This window comes from Arachis duranensis, chromosome 6 (assembly GCF_000817695.3).
Source record: "Arachis duranensis cultivar V14167 chromosome 6, aradu.V14167.gnm2.J7QH, whole genome shotgun sequence".
NCBI lineage: Eukaryota > Viridiplantae > Streptophyta > Magnoliopsida > Fabales > Fabaceae > Arachis > Arachis duranensis.
Genome location: NC_029777.3, coordinates 68,886,742 through 68,895,196, shown reverse-complemented (window position 1 = coordinate 68,895,196; position 8,455 = coordinate 68,886,742).

Here is an 8,455-nt window from a genome sequence, read left to right as displayed (position 1 = left end):
GAATGAATGCTTGAACAGTGCATATGTCTTTTGAATTTGTTTTTTTGAGAATGTTAAAATTGTTGGCTTTTGAAAGAATGAGGAAAAAGAGAACTGTTATTGAGGATCTGAAAAATCATCAAATTGATTCTTGAAGCAAGAAAAAGCAGTGATTAAAAAAACGAAAAAAAAAGAGAAAGAAAAGAAAGAAATAAAGTTATGATCCAAGGCAAAAAAGAGTGTGCTTAAGAACCCTGGACACCTCTAATTGGGGACTCTAGCAAAGCTGGGTCACAATCTGAAAAGGTTCACCCAAGTATGTGTCTGTGGCATGTATGTATCCGGTGGTAATACTGGAAGACAGAGTGCTTTGGGCCACAGCCAAGACTCATACACTAGCTTTGTTCAAGAATCATTATACTTAACTAGGAGAATCAATAACACTATCTGAGTTCTGAGTTTCTATAGATGCCAATCATTATGAACTTCAAGGGATGAAGTGAGATGCCAAAACTGTTCGGAAGCAAAAAGCTACTAGTCCCGCTCATCTAATTGGAGCTAAGTTTCCTTGATATTTTGGAGTCTATAGTATATTCTCTTCTTTTTATCCTACTTTGATTTTCAGTTGCTTGGGGACAAGCAACAAATTAAGTTTGGTGTTGTGATGAGCGGATAATTTATACGCTTTTTGGCATCTTAAAAGGACTGCAGATGCTGTTGGATTCTGACCTCCCTGCACTCGAAGTGGATTTTCTGGAGCTACAGAAGCCCAATTGGCGCGCTCTCAATGGCATTGGAAAGTAGACATCCTGGGCTTTCCAGCAATGTATAATAGTCCATACTTTGTCCGAGATTTGATGGCCCAAACCGGCATTGTAAATCAGCCTTAGAAATTCCAGCGTTAAAAGCTGGAACTGGCATAAAACTTGGAGTTAAACGCCCAAACTGGCATGAAAGCAGGCGTTTAACTCCAGAAAAAGTCTCTACAAATGAAAGCTTCAATGCTCAGTCCAAGCACACACTAAGTGGACCCAGAAGTGGATTTTTATGTCATTTACTCATTTCTGTATACCCTAGGTTACTAGTTCACTATTAATAGGATCTTTTGACACTGTATCTGGACCTAATGACACTTTACACGTTTCTTTGTGTACCTTCCACAGCATGAGTCTCTAAACCCCATGGTTGGGGGTGAGGAGCTCTGCTGTGTCTTGATGGATTAATGCAATTACTACTGTTTTTCATTCAATCATGCTTGCTTCCATTCTAAGATATCACTTGTTCTTAAACCTGATAAATGTGATGATCCGTGACACTCATTATCATTCTCAACTATGAACGTGTGCCTAACAACCATCTCCGTTCTACCTTAGATTGAGTAGATATCTCTTGGATTCCTTAATCAGAATTTTCGTGGTATAAGCTAGAACTGATGGCGGCATTCAAGAGAATCCGAAAGGTCTAAACCTTGTCTGTGGTATTCTGAGTAGGATTCAATGATTGAATGACTGTGACGAGCTTCAAACTCTTGAAGGTGGGGCGTTAGTGACAGACGCAAAAGAATCACTGGATTCTATGCCGGCCTGATTGAGACCGACAGATGGATAGCCGTGCCGTGATAGGGTGCGTTGAACATTTCCACTGAGAGGATGGGAGGTAGCCACTGACAACGGTGAAACCCTTGCATACAGCTTGCCATGGAAGGAGCCTTGCGTGCTTGAAGAAGAAGACAGTAGGAAAGCAGAGATTCAGAAGATGGAGCATCTCCAAAACCTCAACCTATTCTCCATTGCTGCAAAACAAGTACTTATTTCATGTTCTTTTGCTTTTCACAATCAATCCTGATAATTTCTGATATCCTGACTAAGAGTTACAAGATAACCATAGCTTGCTTCAAGCCGACAATCTCCGTGGGATCGACCCTTACTCACGTAAGGTATTACTTGGACGACCCAGTGCACTTGCAGGTTAGTTGTGTGGGATTGCAAAGTGTGATTGCAATTTCGTGCACCAAAAAGCATTACTTTTTTTTCCATAACCATTTATGGCACCTAAGGCTGGAGAAACCTCTAGAAAGAGGAAAAGGAAGGCAAAAGCTTCCACCTCTGAGTCATGGGGGATGGAGAGATTCATCTCGAAGGTCTATCAAGACCACTTCTATGAGGTTGTGGCCAAGAAGAAGGTGTTCCTTGATGTCCCTTTCATGCTCAAGAAAAATGAGTATCCAGAGATCCGACATGAGATCCGAAGAAGAGGTTAGGAAGTTCTTACCAACCCCATTCAACAAGTCGGAATCTTAATGGTTTAAGAGTTCTATGCCAATGTATGGATCACTAGAAACCATTATCAAAGTATGAACCCGAATCCAAAGAATTGGCTTACAATGGTTCGGAGGAAATACTTAGATTTTAGTCCAAAAAATGTAAGGTTGGCATTCTACTTGCCAATTATGCAAGAAAACGCATGCCCCTACACTAGAAGGGTCAACTTTGATCAAAGGTTGGACCAAGTCCTTATGGACATATGTGTGGAAGGAGCTCAATGGAAAAGAGACTCAAGAGGAAATCCGATTCAATTGAGAAGACCGAACCTTAAGCCTGTAGCTAGAGGATGGTTGGAGTTCATCCAACGCTCCATCATTCCCACTAGCAACCGATCTAAAGTGACTGTGGATTGGGCCATCATGATCCATAGTATCATGATTGGGGAGGAAGTGGAAGTTCATGAGATCATACCTCTAGAACTCTATAAGGTGGTTGACAAGTCATCCACCTTGGCAAGGTTAGCCTTTCCTCATATCATTTGTCATCTATGCAATTTGGCTGGGATTGACATAGAAGGAGACATCCTCATTGAAGAGGACAAGCCCATCACAAAGAAAAGGATTGAGCAAACAAGAGAGCTCATTCATGGATCTCAACAAGAGCATGAGGAAGATCCTCATCAAGAAATTCCTGAGATGCCTCAAGGGATGCAATTTCCTCGACACAACTATTGGGAACAACTCAACACCTCCTTGGAAGGCTTGAGTTACAACATGGACCAACTAAGGGTGGAGCACCAAGAGCACCCCATCATTCTCCATGAGATTAGAGTAGATCAAAGAGCTATAAGGGAGGAGCAACAGAGGCAAGGAAGAGACATAGAGGAGCTTAGGTGTTCCATTGGTTCTTCAAGAGGAAGACGCTACCCTCACTAAGGTGGACGCATTCCTTAATCTCCTTGTCTATCTATTTTTTGTTTTTGATTTTTATGCTTATTGTGTCATCTATGTTTGTGTCTTTATTACATGATCATTAGTGTCAAGTGTCTATGTCTTAAAGCTATGAATAATTCCATGAATCCTTCACCTCTCTTAAATAAAAAATGTGCTTAATTACAAAAGAACAAGAAGTACTTGGATTTCAAATTTTATCTTGAAATTAGTTTAATTATTTTGATGTGGTGGCAATACTATTTGTTTTCTGAATAAATGCTTGAACAATGCATATTTTTTATAGTGAAATTTATGAATGTTAAAATTATTAGCTCTTGAAAGAATGATGAACAAAGAGAAATGTTATTGATAATCTGAAAAATCATGAAATTGATTCTTGAAGTAAGAAAAAGTAGTGAATAACAAAGCTTGTGGAAAAAAAGAGAAAAGAAAAAAATAGCAGAAAAATAAAAAAAAGAAAGAAAAAGAAAAAGCAAGCAGAAAAAGCCAATAGCCATTTAAACCAAAAAGCAAGGGTAAAAATGATCCAAGGCTTTGAGCATCAATGGATAGGAGGGCCTAAGGAAATAAAATCCAGGCCTAAGCGGCTAAATCAAGCTGTCCCTAACCATGTGCTTGTGGCATGAAGGTCCAAGTGAAAAGCTTGAGACAGAGTGGTTAAAGTCGTGATCCAAAGCAAAAAGAGTGTGCTTAAGAACTCTGGACACCTCTAACTGGGGACTTTAGCAAAGCTGAGTCACACTCTGAAAAGGTTCACCCAGTTATATGTCTATGGCATTTATGTATCCGGTGGTAATACTGGAAAATAAAGTGCTTAGGGCCACGGCCAAGACTCATAAAGTAACTGTGTTCAAGAATCAACACACTGAACAAGGAGAATCAATAACACTATCCAAAATTCTGAGTTCCTATAGATGCCAATCATTCTGAATATTAAAGGATAAAGTGAGATGCCAAAATTGTTCAGAAGCAAAAAGCTACTAGCCCCGCTCATCTAATTGGAACTAAGTTTCATTGATATTGTGATATTCATTGTATATTATCTTCTTTTAATCCTATTTGATTTTTAGTTGCTTGGGGACAAGCAACAATTTAAGTTTGGTGTTGTGATGAGCGGATAATTTATACGCTTTTTGGCATTATTTTTATATAATTTTTAGTATGTTTTATTCAGTTTTTATTATACTTTTATTAGTTTTTAAGCAAAATTCACATTTCTGGACTTTACTATGAGTTTGTGTGTTTTTCTATGATTTCAGTATTTTCTGGCTGAAATTGAGGGACTTGAACAAAAATCTGATTCAGAGGCTGACAAAGGACTGCTGATGCTATTGGATTCTGACCTCCCAGCACTCAAAATAAAATTTTCGGAGCTATAGAAATTCAAATGGCGTGCTCTCAATTGCGTTGGAAAGTAGACATCCAGGGCTTTCCAACAATATATAATAGTCCATACTTTTCCCGAGTTTAGATGACGCAAACTGGCATTTAACGCCAGCTCTCTGCCCTATTCTGGCGTTAAATGCCAGAAACAAGTTGCAAAGCAGAGTCAAATGCCAGAAACAAGTTACAAACTGGCGTTCAACTCCAAGGAAGACCTCTACACATGAAAGCTTCAATGCTCAGCCCAAGCACATACCCCGGAAGTGGATTTCTGCATCATTTACTCATTTTTGTAACCCTAGTGACTAGTCTAGTATAAATAGGACTTTTTACTATTGTATTTTGATCTGGGTATCTATGTTTGATCAGTTTATGCGATCAAAGACATTGGGGGCTGGCCTCACGGCTATGCCTAGACCTTTATCACTTATGTATTTTCAACGGAGGAGTTTCTACACACCATAGATTAAGGTTGTGGAGCTCTGCTGTTCCTCGAGTATTAATGCAATTACTACTATTTTCTATTCAAGTCATGCTTATTCTTATTCTAAGATATTCATTCGCACTTTAACCTGATGAATGTGATGATCCGTGACACTCATCACCAATTTCACTTATGAATGCGTGCCTGACAAACACTTCTGTTCTACCTGCGAAAGCTAGAGTGTGTATCTCTTAGATTCCTGTTCTACGACGCATGGTTGCCTCTCCTGACAACAAAGCCTTCCATTTCGTGTGATCAGAGTCTTCGTGGTATAGGCTAGAATCCATTGGCAGCATTCTTGAGATCCGGAAAGTCTAAACCTTGTATGTGGCATTCTGAGTAGGATCTGGGATGGGATGACTGTGACGAGCTTCAAACTCGCGACTGTTGGGTGTGGTGACAGACGCAAAAGGATAGTAAATCCTATTCCTACACGATTGAGAACCAACAGCTGATTAGCCATGCGGGAAACCGTAAAGGACTATTTTCACTGAGAGGACGGGAAGTAGCCATTGACAACGGTGACGCCCAACATACAGCTTGCCATAGAAAGGAGTATGAAGGATTGGATGAATGCAGTAGGAAAGCAGAGATTCAAGAGGGATAAAGCATCTCCATACACTTATCTGAAATTCCCACCAATGATTTACATAAGTATCTCTATCTTTATTCTATGTTTACTTATCTTTTAATTATTAAAACTCCATAACTATTTGAATCTGCCTGACTGAGATTTACAAGATGACCACAGCTTGCTTCAAGCCTACAATCTTCGTGGGATCGACCCTTACACACGTAAGATTTATTACTTGGACGACCCAGTGCATTTGCTGGTTAGTTGTGCGAAGTTGTGACAAAGAGTTGAGATTACAATTGTGTGTACCAAGCTGTTGGCGCCATTGAGATCACAATTTCGTGCACCAGTAGGTCATCCTAAAAGTTAGCAAATAGGATAGTAAGTCGAGTAAATGCAAAAGCAAGGAAGCATAGATTGTTGGAATGAGGTGATGATCACTAAAATGAAGTGAATTAATAAGGTTGTGACATGGATAAAAATAATACGTGAATTCTAAGTTGCATGCGGGATAGAATTCACACACTAGTATTGAAAGATATGTCACATTTATACAAAAGAAGTATACATTTCACTCATTCTATTGTGCTTGAAATACTTCATAGAAAACTTGTAGGTTGAGACAAACAAACAAGTAATAAAGAGGCACGAAAGCATTCAAACAAGATTCAAGTGATTGTGAAATAGATAATGGAATGGCCATTGGTTGATGTGCAAGAGAATTCAATGAACCAAATGAGATATAAAACTCGCATATTAATCAATGACACGCCTTGAAATTTGTTTGCATCACCTAATTGACATAAAATGGAAGACATAGGTGCTATGCAACTTAGGAAAAGAGAGGCAGAAGTGAAAATCAATCATATAGCAAGCATGGTCCATATAGCTTGAGAGTTTTAAAAAGATATCCCTAGGTGAGTTTACAATCCAATTTCACAAACGAAGCATTATGCCAAAATGAATAGTTTCAAGTATGTGTAGAGCACATAGTTAGACAATTAAAGATTAACATGTCATTAAGGCATAAGCATAACATATGAATGTATATGATCAAGTGACACAATGCATTGAGATAAATGTATATCATCAAACATCAAGAAATTTCCAGTTAAAGTTAAAGAATTTAAATCACATGGTGGCTAAAACATACAATTCAAAAGATTTAGAGTGCTTTGAAGGAAATGTCATAAGTACTTGTTATGCACAAAATTAAGCATGAAAAATTCAATACCAAGCAACAAAGTATAACCTCAACAAACAAATCCAACAATGAATATTAAAAACAATGATGCTAAAATAGCATCGTGCTAGTAATCAACAGCTGTATCTCATCCGAATCAGCAAATCAAATCAATAATCTAACACTTAGTACCAAAATAGAAAATTAAACAGAAAATTAAAACAACTAACTAACTAACTAAAGGAAATGATGGTGGATGGTAAATGGTGGTGGTGCTGATGGTTGAAAGAAGGAAAGAGGATAACAGAAGAGAAAAGAAAAAAAAGAAATGGAGAGAAGAGGAGAAAATAAGAGTGGGTGAACCAGGGCATGGGGAAAATGGGAGGTCACGTGTATGCGTGACGTGCAGTCATGCCCATTACACAGTACCCGCATGGTACTGGCACAACTCTCTGTCCAGGCCATGCGGTGGTACAGTCCACACACCATTGACGCATGGTCAAATTTTTGGGGGTCACGCGTACATGTGGGGCATGCGTACGCGTGAGTTTTTTTTTTTTTTTGAGCAATCTAAACACCTAAAAAGTTACCAAAAAACTACTAAACCTTATTAAACATACTAAACTATCAAACAAACTTAACAAAACTAAAAGAACATGGAATTTAAAGTTATTTACCAATATATCCCAAAAGAGAAAAGTGAAAAGATGTTACTATGGTAGAGTGTCTCCCACCTAGTACTTTTATTTAAAGTCCTTAAGTTGGACATTGGGGGATACCCTTGCTATGATGGCTTATGCTTGTATTCTTCTTTGAATCCCCACCAATGTTTGCATTTCTGATGAGTGGATAATTTATACGCTTTTTGGTATTGTTTTTAGTATGTTTTTAGTATGTTCTAGTTAGTTTTTAGTATATTTATATTAGTTTTTAGTTAAAATTAACTTTTTTGGACTTTACTATGAGTTTGTGTGTTTTTCTGTGATTTCAGGTATTTTCTGGCTGAAATTGAGGGACTTGAGCAAAAATCTGATTCAGAGACTCAAAAGGACTGCAGATGCTGTTGGATTCTGACCTCCCTGCACTCGAAGTGGATTTTCTAGAGCTACAGAAGCCCAATTGGCGCGCTCTCAACGGCGTTGGAAAGTCGACATCCTGGACTTTCCAGCAATGTATAATAGTCCACACTTTGCCTGAGATTTGATGGCCCAAACCGGCGTTCCAAATCAGCTCAAGAATGCCCGGCGTTAAACGCCGGAACTGGCACAAGAATGGGAGTTAACTCCAAGAGAAGTCTCTACATGAAAATGCTTCAATGCTCAGCCCAAGCACACACCAAGTTGGCCCGGAAGTGGATTTTTATGTCATTTACTCATCTTTGTAAACCCTAGGCTACTAGTTCTTTATAAATAAGACCTTTTACTATTGTATTTTCATCTTTTGATCATTTTAGATCCTTAGATCATCTTTGGACATCTAGTTCTTAGATCATTGGGAGGCTGGCCTCACGGCCATGCCTAGACCTTGTTCTTATGTATTTTCAACGGTGGAGTTTCTACACACCATAGATTAAGGTGTGGAGCTCTGCTGTACCTCGAGTATTAATGCAATTACTATTGTTCTTCTATTCAATTC